A 15,159-nucleotide genomic window follows, 5' to 3' on the forward strand; every position below is an offset into this window, starting at 1 on the left:
TTCACTCCCAATGGGACCCCACCCCTTCCCATTCACTCCCACCGTCCACACTCCCAATGGACCCCACCCCTTCCCGTTCACTCCCACCGTCCACACTCCCAATGGGACCCCATCCCTTTCCATTCACTCCCACCGTCCACACTCCCAATGGGACCCACCCCTTCCCATTCACTCCCACCATCCACACTCCCAATGGGACCCCATCCCTACCCATTCACCCCACCGTCCACACTCCCAATGGGACCCCATCCCTTCCCATTCACTCCCACCATCCACACTCCCAATGGGACCCCATCCCTTCCCATTCACTCCCACCGTCCACACTCCCAATGGGACCCCATCCCTTCCCATTTGGCAAATAAAGCCAGCACACTGTACTCGTTTATTGGTCATCGATATCCACAGCACTGGTTCTGATAGGGATGGGGTAAACAGACCTCCTGTCTTCCCCAAACATCCCACCCATGGGCAGGACCCTGTGAGGAGAGACCCCAAACGTGCAGCTACCTTGCCCCTTCAATTCCCACTGCCTCTTCTTTATCAAAAATGTTACAGCAGGCTCTTAAAAATCGGACTCATTTAACCAACCTGCATTTGATTGAGAGGTACATACACACAAAATTTTTTAGCCCGAAACATCAACAGTTTATTCCTCTCCATAGATGCTGCCCGATCTGCAGAGATGCTCCAGCATTTCTGTGATGCTCTGGATTTGCAGTGTCTAAGAGTCTCTTGTGACACAAACAGATACGGGTCAGCTCTGACAGGGGTCGCCTGCCATTCCTTCCTCAAGTTCACGTTCACTCACAACACGCTGGAGGAACTCAGCAGGTCGGGCAGCATCTGTGGAAAAAGATCAGTCGACGTTTCCAGCCGGAACCCTTCGTCCGTCCGGAAAGGTCGACTGATCTTTTTCCACCGATGCTGCCCGACCTGCTGAGTTCCTCCAGCGTGTTGTGAGTGTTGCTTTGACCCCAGCATCTGCAGAGTATTTTGTGTTCAAGCTCACGTTCAATGGTCATTCAACCATACCCAGGAATACAGCCAAACAAAACAGTAAACAACAGGAATTCTGCAGATGCTGGAAATTCAAGCAACATACATCAAAGTTGCTGGTGAACGCAGCTTGGCCTGCTGCGTTCACCAGCAACTTTGATGTATGTTGCTCAAACAAAACAGTGTTCCTCTGGGGCCAAGATGCAAAACACAGACACAGACACAGAGCGATAGCACATATATGTGATTATGATAGCAGAGAACGTACAGTTACAAAACATACAAGTAATAATAACAGAGTACCCTGGTCCCTGAGTATCACGGCCAGTAGATGATGGTGTATGGATGTTGGCCTGGATTCACCTTTTATCCAGCTTGCCGCAGTTCCACAAATCGCAGAGGGCAGCTGCAGGCGGAGGCTATACAGCTTGCCTTCCTTGGGATGAACACGGGAGTGTAGCCCTGACAGGAGGGACATCCCCCAGCCCAGTAGAGAATCTGCTCTGGCCTCTCCTTCATTTGTGATGGCAGCAGATGGTTCCAGGCTGTGAGGGCCGGGTCTGTGCCCCGGCAGCTCCACTGCCAATGAATCAGTGAAGGAGACTCGTTGTAGTCCTCTCCCCTGGATGGCTGTAACACGGGCACACGACCAGCTCCACTATCCGGCTACTCGCTCGTGCGGTAGGTAGGCCTGAGTTACTTGATGTTCCTGACAGCCAGCAACCATCAAAAAGATGTTGATAAAAGATGAAGAATTGCACCTTTGTTTGGATCCAGCGAGCCTACTGTATCTGCGCGCTCTGCTATCTTTCCTGCAGGGTGAAACGTCACATCAAGAGTGTGATTGCTTCACTCCCAGACGAGCTCAACGTTCTTTCATGCTCACTTCGAGAGGGGGAATAAAACTACAGCTGTGTGAATCCCTGCAGCATCTGGGTGACCCCGTCATCTCTGACGTCAGAGCATCTTTCGAGAGGGTGAACCCCCACAAGGTGTCAGGCCCTGATGGTGTACCTGGGTGGAGTTTGAAAACCTGTGCCAACCAACTAGGGAGTGTTGAAGGACATGGTCAATCTCACTGCTGCAGTCGGAGATTCCCACTGCTTCAAAAGGGCGTCAATCGTATCAGTGCCCAAGAAGAGCAAAGTGAGCAGCTTCAACAACTATCATCTGGTGGCACTGACATCTACTGTGATGAAGGGTCATGGCGAGAATCAGCTCCCGTCCAAGCAAGGGCCTGGACCCACTGCATTTTTGCCTACTACGACAATCGGTCTGCAGCAGATGCAATCTCACTGGCTCTCCAATCGGCCTTGGATCACCAGGACAATAGTCACACCTACACCAGGCTGCTGTTTATTGACTACAGCTCAGCCTTCAACACAATCATACCCTCCATTCTAATCAACAAACTCCAAAACCTGGGCCTCTGTAGCTCCCTCTGAGGATCCTCGACTTCTTCAAAAAGGCAGCGTCATCAAACCCCCCTCCCCTACACACAAAACATCAAACCCCCCTCCCCTACACACAAAAAAACCATCAAACCCCCTCCCCTGCACACAAATCAAACCCCCTCCCCTAGACAAAAACCATCAGACCCCTCCCCTACACACAAAAATCAACCCCCCTCCCCTACACACAAAACATCAAACCCCCCCTCCCCACACACAAAACATCAAACCCCCTCCCCTACACACAAAAATCAGACCCCCTCCCCTACACGCAAAAATCAGACCCCCTCCCCTACACGCAAAAATCCAAACCCCCCTCCCCAGACATGAAAAACCATCAAACCCCCCCCAAACACAAACCATCAAACCCCCTTCCCCTACACACGAAAACCATCAAACCCCCTCCCCTATACACAATAAACGTCAACCCCGACCCTTACACGTTAAAAATCGTGCAAATTGCAACAAAATACAAAATCAAAAGGCATACGATATTCAGTTCAGCTCAGTGTTGAATCTGCAGGCCGACCCGGTTCAAAGTTGACCAGGATCGCAACAGAAATAGGAGCAAACAGAAAGACTGAAAGCACATCCTCGAGTCCAGAATCCATAAACCACGGCGATGAAACCCTGCTCCTGCTCCTGTCCCTGTCCCTGTCCCTGTCCCTGTCCCTGTCCCTGTCCCTGTCCCTGCCCCTGTCCCTGCTCCTGTCCCTGTCCCTGTCCCTGCCCCTGCCCCTGCCCCTGTCCCTGCCCCTGTCCCTGCCCCTGCCCCTGCCCCTGCCCCTGCCCCTGTCCCTGTCCCTGTCCCTGCCCCTGCCCCTGTCCCTGCCCCTGTCCCTGCTCCTGTCCCTGTCCCTGTCCCTGTCCCTGCCCCTGCCCCTGTCCCTGCCCCTGTCCCTGTCCCTGTCCCTGTCCCTGCCCCATCCCCCGACAGAACGAGAGAGACCATCGCCCACCGACTCGTTCCTCCGGCGGCGTCGAGCACCCGTTCGCCCCCGCACCTGCGCCGCTGATTTCGATCTCTAATCAGTGACGAGACACGGAGTGGATCACGGGCTCGCTCTCGTCCCCTGGTTTCTATGCCACACGCTTTGCTCACCGCCTCGTGGAACCCTCTCGATCGGCCCGAGAACTCGCCACTGCATCGTAGACAACGGGCTCCCACGGCAGAACCACGTCGGAAATAAGTGGAAAACGATAAGGGAAGGGAAGGGACATTTGTCAGTGATATTCAACCTGATTCTGATTGAGAGATTCGTTCTGACCATAATACATACTCAGAGCAGGGTTCGGCCATTCGGCCCATCAGGTCTGATCGACACTGTCACTCCAGATGCTGGAGGAACTCAGCAGGCCAGGCAGCGTCTATGGAAAAGAGTCCCGGGCCGAGACCCTTCATCAGGACTGGAGAGCGAAGATGAGAATTCAGAGTGAGAAGGAGAGGGGAGGGGAGGGGAGGAAGAAGTAAAAAGTGGCGAATGGCAGGTGAGACCGGGAGGCGCCGAGAGTGAGGTAGAGAGTTGGGAAGTTGATGGTGAAAGAGATAAGGAGCTGGAGAACGGGGAGTCTTACAGGAGCGGACTGAAGGCCATGGGAGAAAGGGAAGGGGGAGGAGAACTAGAGGGAGGCGATGGGCAGGTAGGGAGAGAAGGTGAGAGAGGAAAATGGAATGGGGAATGGGGAATAGTCATTACTGGAAGTTCGAGAAATCGATGTTCACGCCAACAGGTTGGAGGCTACCCAGACGGAACATAAGGTGTTGCTCCTCCAACCCGAGTGTGGCCTCAGGTAGAGGAGGCCATGTTGGAATGGGAATGGGAAAGAGAATTAAAATGGATGGCCAGTAGGAGATGCTGCTTTTTCTAGCAGACAGAGCATAGGTGCTCTGCGAAGTGGTCTCCCAATCTACCTTGGGTCTCACTGATACACAGGAGGCCACACCAGGAGCACTGGGCACAGTATCACAGACCACTGGACGCACAGGTGAATGTTGCCTCACCTGGGAGGACTGTTTGAGGTGCTGAATGGTAGTGAGGGGGGAGGTGTAGGGGCAGGTGTGGCACTTGTTCCACTTACAAGGATAAGTGCCAGGAGGGAGGTCAATGGGGGGGACGAATGGACAAAGGAGTCGCGTAGGGAGCGATCCTTGCGAGAAGCAGAGAGAGTGGGGGAGGGAAGGAAGTGCTTGGTGGTGCGATCCCGCTGGAGATGGCGGAAGTTACAGAGAATTCTGTAGGGATCGCTTAGTGTCACCTCACTTGGCAGCACCGACCCGGAATTGGTCGTCTCCCGGCCTGCACCCTGTGGGAAAATGGCCAGCCGGTTGGTGAGCTCCAAGAACGGGAACTCGTCGCAGTTTGAATGCTGTTACAGGCCAGGAACCTCGACAGAACCCCAGCCGCCCTAAGTAGGAGAAAAGAGACATTAAAGAGAGGAACTTCAGTGGTTTCCACAGGCGAACATGAAGAGGCAGACATTTGGCGCCGTCTTAGCAGCACGAAGGAGGATGGAAGTGGAATCTTTGAATAATAACAAAACAGAGGAAGGTTGATTGTTTGCTGGGATCAAGGAAAACTTACCAATGTACCAACTTTCTTAGGCGTCTGCAAACTCGGTTTGTCAAACAAGGATTCTCTCAAACATCTATAGACCGGAACAACAGGACAACGCTTTACAGTACCAGCAACCGGGGTGTCTGTAAGCAGTTTGTACGTTCTCCCTGTGACCGTGTGGGTTTCCTCCGGGTGCTCTGGTTTCCTCCCACAGTCCAAAGATGTGCCAGTTGGTGGGGTAATTGGTCCTGTGATTAGGCAAGGGTTAAATCGGGGGTTGCTGGTTGGTGTGGCTCGAAGGGCAAGGAGGGCTGTTCCACACTGCATCTCAATAAACAAAACAACAATAAATAAATAAACGGGCCACAGAAAGTCTCCCAACGGCGGAACCTCATCCCGGTACGGCCACTGCTCTACTCCGTCCTGACCCTAAATCATGAGCACAGATTCTGCAGGTCGTGGAACATCAGCTGTTTTATCGCCCTTTGCAGGTGCTGCGTGATTTGCTGAGTTTGTTTGACTTGTTAAGAGAGCAGCAAACACTGGCCAATCTGTCACCGGCTCATCGTCTTCACGGTCGTTGCCTCGGGAGGGCTGACGGTACCGTCAGGGGTACCTGTCTCCTGGCTGTTTCTTTTTCTCCCTTCTACCCTCTGGGAGAAGATAATGGAGCGTGAAAGCCTGGGTGACTGGATCCAAGATCAACTTCTTTCCCACTGCTGTCAGGCCCTTCACCTCTCTCACATCCCCCTCCCGGTGGAGACGCCACGTTCTCGCGCCCTTAATTCCTCCCGACTCCCTCTCTCCTGGCTGCCACCATCGGGAGCAGGTGTTGCCCTGCAGCAACCGGGCTTTTTGCTCCAGCTTTCACTCCTGCATCTGGACTCCACAGCTCCACAGGGAACTGTCTTGTCTCCCTTTCTCTTCACCATTTACACCTCGGACTTCAACTACTGCACAGAGTCTTGTCATCTTCAGAAGTTTTCTGATGACTCTGCCATAGTTGGATGCATCAGCAAGGGAGATGAGGCTGAGTACAGGGCTACGGTAGGAAACTTTGTCACATGGTGTGAGCAGAATTATCTGCAGCTTAGTGTGAAAAAGACTAAGGAGCTGGTGGTAGACCTGAGGAGAGCTAAGGTACCGGTGACCCCTGTTTCCATCCAGGGGGTCAGTGTGGACATGGTGGAGGATTACAAATACCTGGGGATACGAATTGACAATAAACTGGACTGGTCAAAGAACACTGAGGCTGTCTACAAGAAGGGTCAGAGCCGTCTCTATTTCCTGAGGAGACTGAGGTCCTTTAACATCTGCCGGACGATGCTGAGGATATTCTACGAGTCTGTGGTGGCCAGTGCTATCATGTTTGCTGTTGTGTGCTGGGGCAGCAGGCTGAGGGTAGCAGACACCAACAGAATCAACAAACTCATTCGTAAGGCCAGTGATGTTGTGGGGATGGAACTGGACTCTCTGACGGTGGTGTCTGAAAAGAGGATGCTGTCTAAGTTGCATGCCATCTTGGACAATGTCTCCCATCCACTACATAATGTACTGGGTGGGCACAGGAGTACATTCAGCCAGAGACTCATTCCACCGAGATGCAACACAGAGCGTCATAGGAAGTCATTCCTGCCTGTGGCCATCAAACTTTATAACTCCTCCCTTGGAGGGTCAGACACCCTGAGCCAATAGGCTGGTCCTGGACTTATTTCATAATTTACTGGCATAATTTACATATTACTATTTAACTATTTTTGGTTCTATTACTATTTATTATTTATGGTGCAACTGTGATGAAAACCAGTTTCCCCCGGGATCAATAAAGTATGATTATGACAGTTCACGTTCGCTGTTTACTTGTTTTCACTATTTGCACTTCCTCTTTTGTCAGTCCTTCTTGTGTGGGTTTTTAAAAAATGATTCTTTTGTGTTTCTTTGTCTTGTGAGTGCCTGCAAGTAGATGAACCTCAAGATTGTATATGATATATTGTATATGGTGTACATACTGTGATAATAAATCTGAACTTTGAACTTCAGCAGGCCATATATTATATCTTAACATATATTACCGCTCAACCATCAGGCTCCTGAACCAAAGGGGATAACTTCACTCAATATCACTTGCTCCATCGTTTAAAAGCCCTCACAACCTTCAACAACTCTTCATCTCATGCTCTCGATTTTTTTTATATAGGCATCCATCAGTCTTGTGAGACCATGGATTTGCGCTTGGAAAGTTTCCAGGGCGCAGGCCTGGGCAAGGTTGTATGGAAGACCAGCAGTTGCCCATGCTGCAAGTCTCCCCTCTCCACACCACCGATGTTGTCCAAGGGAAGGGTATTAGGACCCATACAGCTTGGCACCGGTGTCGTCGCAGAGCAATGTGTGGTTAAGTGCCTTGCTCAAGGACACAACACGCTGCCTCGGCCAAGGCTCGAACTCACGACCTTCAGATCACTAGATGAACATCTTAACCACTTGGCCACGTGCCAACTCGATATTTATTGCTTATTTATTTGTTGTTATTATTTATTTATTTGCTTGTTATTATTATTTCTCTCTTTTTGTATTTGCTGTTTGTTGTCTTTTGCACACTGGTTGAATGCCCAAGTTGGTGCAGTCTTTATATGATTCTATTACGGTTATTATTCAATTATGGATTTATTGAGTATGCCCGCAAGAAAATGAACCTAAGGGTTGTATATGGTGACATATATGTACTTTGATAATAAATTTACTTTGAACTTTAGATGGCATTACAATCTCTGCTCCATTCTGTTGTTTAGCGCTCCTCGCTGCTTGGTATGTAATTTTACTAAGTAGACTGTTTAGTCCGTCAAATTCACGGGAGCCAGCGTTCGTGTGGGGGATAGCTCCCTTTCATTCCCCATCAGCGCGGCCCCTTTAAGTAGCCAGTTGCCCCGCACAAACCTGGCGACGGCCACATCCGCCCCGCTTCAAACCCCAGCTCCTCCCCCCTGACGTCCGCCTCTCCGGCGCGGGGCCCGTGCGCGTGACGTCACCGCGCCGCGGGTGATTGACAGCCTGCCCCGGGGACCGTGACAAACAAGAACCAGCTATCAAATGGAGCGGCGCTGAGGGCATGGACGGGAGTGAGTGAGTGAGGGAGGGAGGGAGGGAGGGGGAGTGGGGTAACGGGGCAGAAGAGGATCGGCCAGGAGGAAAAGGGCAGGTGACCTGCACAACTGAACTGCAACTTGCATTCGATGCACAGGGAAAGGTGAGAGCCGGCGATTGCATTTCAAAGAAATTTGTTGCATCAAATTGAAGAGGTTTTCTCACTCGCTCTGTCTCTGCCAAGATGTGCTGCGTGGCCGGCTGCTGTGCAAGGGCTCGCTCTTCCCCTCGCAGACGCTGCTGCATTCCGATCGGTCTTGGCCACAGAAGTTTGGTGTCGATTGCAGCGTTGGACAGAGACAGGGAGGGAGGGAGGGAGGGAGAGGGGGTGAGAGGTGAATGGGGACTGGAGGAAGGGGACGATGGGGAGAGGGCTGGTGCTGGAGTGGGGGAGGATGGAGGACGGGGTTGCCTGCGGTGAGAGAGAGCTCCCAGCGAGGGAAGCCCAGCAGACTGGGGTAAATTATTTAGGGGATCATATTTGAAACATCTCACATCCCGAGTGGAGATGTTGAGATGTTTCCACCAGTGGCAGTTTGGGGCCCAATTTCAGGACCTGGGGGGAGCAACTTGCCATCTTACAGCGTGGAAGCGGCCATTCGGCCCATCTAACCCATGCTGACCAAGATGCCCATCTGAGCTAGTCCCATTTACCCAGGTTTGGCCTACATCCCTCTTAAAACCATTCCTAAACCAGCTACCTAAACGTCTTTTAAACATAATTGTAACCACAAACTCTCTGGGGGTTTGTGAGGTGGCAAATCTCTGGCATTCTCCACAGTGTTGTTGTGGGGGGGGGTCTGGATCACTGGGGTTGTTTAAAGAAGAGGGGTGTGGTAATGTAGCGAGATCGGGGGCACAAAGAGACTGCGGACACTGGGATCTGGAGCAACAGACAATCTGCTGGATGATCTCAGCGGGTCGAGCAGCGTCTGTGGAAGGAGGAAAGGATTTGTTGATGTTTGGAGTCACTGACATGTGCCGCACTATGTGTTGTTTTGCACCAGCAGTTCAGCGCAAGGGGTGGAAATGACTAGAAGTTGCGAATGAGAGGGAGAGTGAGGCGGTGTTCACGGGTTCGTGGACCGTTCGGGAATCCGATGGCGGAGTGGAAGAATCTATTGATTGTTGAGTGTGTGTCCTCTCGGTGGTTGTAATGGGAGGAGGGCATGTCCCAGGGGCTGAGGGTACCCAGTGATGGATGCCGCCTTCTTGAGGATGTCCTCGATGGAGGGGAGGGTTGAGCCCATGATGGATTTGGCTGAGGCTATGACCCTCCGCGGCCTCTTGTGATCTTGAGCACTGGAGCTCCACACCAGGCAGTGATGCACCCGGTCAGAAAGCTCTCCATCCATGAAGATTTGCAGGAGCCATTAGTGATGTACTAAATCTCCTCAAACTCTGAATGACGTACGGCCATTACCGTGCCTTCTTCGTCGTTGCCCAGGATAAATCGTCTGAGATGTTGATGCCTAGGAACCTGAAACTGCCGACCCTTTCCACCACTGACCCCCCCAGTGACCTTCCACTACTGACCCCCCCAATGACCCTTTCCACCACTGACCCCCACCTCTCCAATGACCCTTTCCACCACTGACACCCACTCCAATGACCCTTTCCACCACTGACCCCCCATGACCCTTTCCACCACTGACCCCCAATGACCCTTTGCACCACTGACCCCCCAGTGACCCTTTCCACCTCTGACCCCCCCCCCCGCCCCCCAGTGAGGACTGCTGTCCACAGTCAATTCCTTGGTCTTACTGACATTGAGTGTGAGGTTGATGACGTGGCACCACTCAACCCCCTGACAATCCTCATCACCAGATGAGATTCTGCCAACAACAGTCGTGTGGGCCTGCAGGCTCCTGTACCTCCGCCCCGATGTTAGTAACGGGAAGAGGGTGTGTCCCGAATGGTGAGGCTCTATGCCCCCTTTTTGAGGCACCTGCCTCTCGAAGGGTTCATTTTGGCTTGATTCCCTGTATTTGGTTTCTCCAGCAGATTTTTTTATGGGGGGGTCACGTTTGAGTATGATGAGGGACTAGGTCAGAAGACTAGATGAGGCCTGAGGTAGATCAGATATGATTATACTGAGGGAAGGGAAGGCCAAGTGGCCGCCTCCTTCTATATCTCTCATGTTCTCGAATGGGGAAGGGGAAATGACGGAAAGAGGGGGTGAGGAGCGAGGGGGAGGAATTGACTTGGGACATGGGAGGGAGATGGCTTGCATAGGGAGAGGGGTGTGGCGAGGTTTAGGGAGGGGTAGCTGGGCTGAGATCTAGGATTAGCCAGAGGTTGGGTCGGGACCGGGCTGGGGGAGGGAAGACCATTCTGTTAAGGCTGATTTATACTTCTGCATCAAATCGACGCTGTAGGTACGGCGTAGCCGCGAACCCTACACAGAGCCTACGCGGATCCCTACGCCTTAGCCTGATGCTCACCTCTCCCAAAATGTAACTACACGTCGCGGCAACGCAGACCGCAACAGCTGTGATTGGTCCACTTGGTAGCATCGCATTTCCTCCTACGCTGCAATAGCTTCCCATTGGGCGACTGAAGGGCAGGGAAGGAACTCTGGCTGCAATGCTTTCCATAAAGCTTTACAGACCTCCGAAATTATGGAGGACACATTTCGCTTTTACGAAAAAAGACGCTCGCTTTACACTTGTTTACCCCGAGGAAGACTACCATGACCACGAAGCCTTACACGAGCAGGTGTGTGTGCATGCGCGACGTGCACGAATTGCAGAGCGACGCAGACACACCAACGCACAAGTATAAATGCTCACCACGCACGTAGGCCTCTTGTGTAGGCTACGGCGTCCATTTGAGGCAGAAGTATAAATCAGCCATTAGTAATGCCCCAGGATCAGGGGTTTATACCGATCAGCAGTGAGGAGGTGAGTTGTGGTAGGAACGGAACCAACCACTCTCAGAAGTGAGTTGAGAAGGAATTGCTCTACAAGGGTAGTTCACCCGTGGTGGGTAGAAGGGCCTCTAACAAGGATGGAGAGGTGGTGGAAGATGGAGGGAGGTGGAGGAGGGTCATTATTCTGGCTGGAGGTCCGTGGTGTCAGATAGATAGATATACTTTATTAATCCCGAGGGAAATTTGGTTTCGTTACAGCCGCACCAACCGAGAATAGAGTGTAAATATAGCAATACAAAAACCCTCAACAATCAAACAACAAAATGCAAACTATGCCAGATGGAAAATAAGTCCAGGACCAGTCTATTGGCTCAGGGTGTCTGACCCTCCACGGGAGGAGCTGCACGTTCGATGGCCACAGGCAGGAACGACCTCCCGTGCCGCCCAGTGTTGTATCTCGGTGGAATATGGCCGAAGTCCAACAGTAAAAAGTTCAATATCCAGTCTGCAAACACATTCCTCGATCATAATATACCCCGGATTGCACCATCCGTTGTTAACCAGAACAGTAAGCACCCAACTCCTTTACGCTTACCGCTCTCAGTGCACTTCCGGTCAGCCGGAACGGTATTACCCACTGTTCCACAGGGATCTGTGCTGGGACCGCTGTTTGTGATTTTAAATAGAAAAAGAGCAGGCGGGTCAGCCGTGGATGGAGCTTATTGAGAAGAAGGAAAACTCTGATCTCAAACCTATGGGGTCTTGCAGCCACACTCACTCATGGGGAGGGCTTCGGAGGAAAAATGCGAAGCTGGGGTTCCTAACGTGGTCCTACGTTGTCTTCAACACTGTCTGGCAACTCCTGTGACGCTGTTGGTGTCCAACTGCATTGGTCTCTGCGGCTCCTTCAGATTCAGCTGCGTATCTCCATGTCGAACTGCCCCGGATGCAACATGGTCAGTCTCCACAACAGAGGCCATAACAGATGAAAATGTACATGGGTGGGTGAGCAAGTTGGCAGATGACAAAAAAAGAATTTGGTGAGTTGTGGACAGTGAAGAAAGCTGTCCAGGGATGGTTTGAAACATGGGCAGATAAACAGCAGATGCAGTTTAATCGGGGCACGTGAGAGTAGATCAGGTGTAAAGGGACAGTCACACCAGTGGACACACTTGCCTTCATCGGTCAGGGTGCTGAGCATCACAAACAGGAAGTTGTGTTGCGGTTGTATAAAATTTTGTTTAAGCTGCATCTGGAGTATTGTCTGCAGTTCTGACCGCCTCATTACAGGAAGGATGTGGTGGGCTCTGAAGGGGGCGCAAAAGAGATTCAGATTCAGTCTTCGTGTTCCCCTTACCCTCTTGCTGTTCCTGTAATCCAGGTGCTGCCTGGGTTAGAGGGCATGAGCTGTAAGGAGAGGCTGGACAAACAGGTAGTTTTCTCTGGAGCGTCGGAGACTGAGGGAAGACCAGGATAGAGGTTTATAAAGTTATAAGAGATAGAGATAGAGTAACTATAACCCTCCCCGTCAGTCTCCCCGTTAACTATAACCCTCCCCATCAGTCTCCCCTGTAACTATAACCCTCCTCATCAGTCTCCCCCCATAACTATAACCCTCCCCGTAACTATAACCCTCCCCGTCAGTCTCCCCGTAACGATAACCCTCCCTGTCAGTCTCCCCCGTAACTATAACCCTCCCCGTCATTCTCCCCCCATAACTATAACCCACCCCGTCAGTCTCCCCGTAACTATAACCCTCCCCGTCGGTCTCCCCCGTAACTATAACCCTCCCGGTCAGTCTCCCCCGTAACTATAACCCTCCCTGTCAGTCCCCCCCGTAACTATAACCCTCCCCGTCGGTCTCCCCTGTAACTATAACCCTCCCCGTCAGTCTCCCCGTAACTATAACCCTCCCCGTCAGTCTTCCCCGTAACTATAACCCTCCCCGTCAGTCTCCCCCGTAACTATAACCCTCCCCGTCAGTCTCCCCCGTGACTATAACCCTCCCCGTCAATCTCCCGCCGTAACTATAACCCTCCCCGTCAGTCTCCCTGTAACTATAACCCTCCCCGTCAGTCTCCCCCGTAACAATAACCCTCCCCATCAGTCTCCCCGTAACTATAACCCTCCCCGTCAGTCTCCCCGTAACTATAAACCTCCCTGTCAGTGTCAGTCTCCGGAAACTATAACCCTCCCCGTCAGTCTCTCCCCGTAACTATAACCCTCCCCGTCAGTCTCCCCTGTAACTATAACCCTCCCCGTCAGTCTCCCCCGTAACTATAATCCTCCCCGTCAGTCTCCCCTGTAACTATAAACCTCCCCGTCAGTCTCCCCCGTAACTATAACCCTCCCCGTCAGTCTCCCCCGTAACTATAACCCTCCCCGTCAGTCTCCCCGTAACTATAACCCTCCCCGTCAGTCTCCCCGTAACTATAAACCTCCCTGTCAGTGTCAGTCTCCGGTAACTATAACCCTCCCCGTCAGTCTCTCCCCGTAACTATAACCCTCCCCGTCAGTCTCCCCTGTAACTATAACCCTCCCCGTCAGTCTCCCCCGTAACTATAATCCTCCCCGTCAGTCTCCCCTGTAACTATAAACCTCCCCGTCAGTCTCCCCCGTAACTATAACCCTCCCCGTCAGTCTCCCCCGTAACTATAACCCTCCCCGTCAGTCTCCCCCCGTAACTATAACCCTCCCCGTCAGTCTCCCCGTAACTATAACCCTCCCCGTCAGTCTCCCCGTAACTATAACCCTAACTATAACCCTCCCCGTCAGTCTCCCCCGTAACTATAACCCTCCCCGTCAGTCTCCCCCGTAACTATAAACCTCCCCGTCAGTCTCCCCCATAACTATAAACCTCCCCGTCAGTCTCCCCCGTAACTATAACCCTCCCCGTCAGACTCCTTCCGTAACTATAACCCTCCCCGTCAGTCTCCCCCATAGCTATAACCCTCCCCGTCAGTCTCCCCTGTAACTATAACCCTCCCCATCAGTCTCCCCCCGTAACTATAACTCTCCCCGTCAGACTCCCCGTAACTATAACCCTCCCCGTCAGTCTCCCCGTAACTATAACCCTCCCCGTCAGTCTCCCCGTAACTATAAACCTCCCTGTCAGTGTCAGTCTCCGGTAACTATAACCCTCCCCGTCAGTCTCTCCCCGTAACTATAACCCTCCCCGTCAGTCTCCCCTGTAACTATAACCCTCCCCGTCAGTCTCCCCCGTAACTATAAACCTCCCCGTCAGTCTCCCCGTAACTATAACCCTCCCCGTCAGTCTCCCCATAACTATAACCCTCCCCGTCAGTCTCCCCGTAACTATAAACCTCCCTCTCAGTGTCATTCTCCAGTAACTATAACCCTTCCCGTCAGTCTCTCCCCGTAACTATAACCCTCCCCGTCAGTGTCCCCCGTAACTATAACCCTCCCCGTCAGTCTCCCCCGTAACTATAATCCTCCCCGTCAGTCTTCCCTGTAACTATAAACCTCCCCGTCAGTCTCCCCCGTAACTATAACCCTCCCCGTCAGTCTCCCCCGTAACTATAACCCTCCCCGTCAGTCTCCCCCCGTAACTATAACCCTCCCCGTCAGTCTCCCCGTAACTATAACCCTCCCCGTCAGTCTCCCCGTAACTATAACCCTCCCCGTCAGTCTCCCCCGGAACTATAACCCTCCGCATCAGTCTCCCCCGTAACTATAAACCTCCCCGTCAGTCTCCCCCGTAACTATAAACCTCCCTGTCAGTGTCAGTCTCCGGTAACTATAACCCTCCCCGTCAGTCTCTCCCCGTAACTATAACCCTCCCCGTCAGTCTCCCCTGTAACTATAACCCTCCCCGTCAGTCTCCCCCGTAACTATAATCCTCCCCGTCAGTCTCCACTGTAACTATAAACCTCCCCGTCAGTCTCCCCCGTAACTATAACCCTCCCCGTCAGTCTCCCCCGTAACTATAACCCTCCCCGTCAGTCTCCCCCCGTAACTATAACCCTCCCCGTCAGTCTCCCCGTAACTATAACCCTCCCCGTCAGTCTCCCCGTAACTATAACCCTAACTATAACCCTCCCCGTCAGTCTCCCCCGTAACTATAACCCTCCCCGTCAGTCTCCCCGTAACTATAAACCTCCCCGTCAGTCTCCCCCATAACTAT

General features: G+C 52.4%; 1 protein-coding gene across 5 annotated transcripts in view; it reads left to right on the forward strand.

Moving 5' to 3' along the window:
• The first annotated feature begins 8,163 nt into the window (after positions 1 to 8,163).
• Positions 8,164 to 15,159, forward strand: part of LOC134343067 (phospholipid-transporting ATPase ID-like) — a 98,299-nt gene continuing 91,303 nt past the window's right edge. For all 5 annotated transcript variants that reach the window (XM_063041922.1, XM_063041921.1, XM_063041924.1 and 2 more), the window contains exon 1: positions 8,164 to 8,246. The gene's annotated coding sequence lies outside the window, so the exon portion shown is untranslated. The remainder of the gene's footprint in view (positions 8,247 to 15,159) is intronic.

Source organism: Mobula hypostoma, chromosome 2, assembly GCF_963921235.1.
Source record: "Mobula hypostoma chromosome 2, sMobHyp1.1, whole genome shotgun sequence".
In the NCBI taxonomy this organism is placed as follows: Eukaryota; Metazoa; Chordata; class Chondrichthyes; order Myliobatiformes; family Myliobatidae; genus Mobula; species Mobula hypostoma.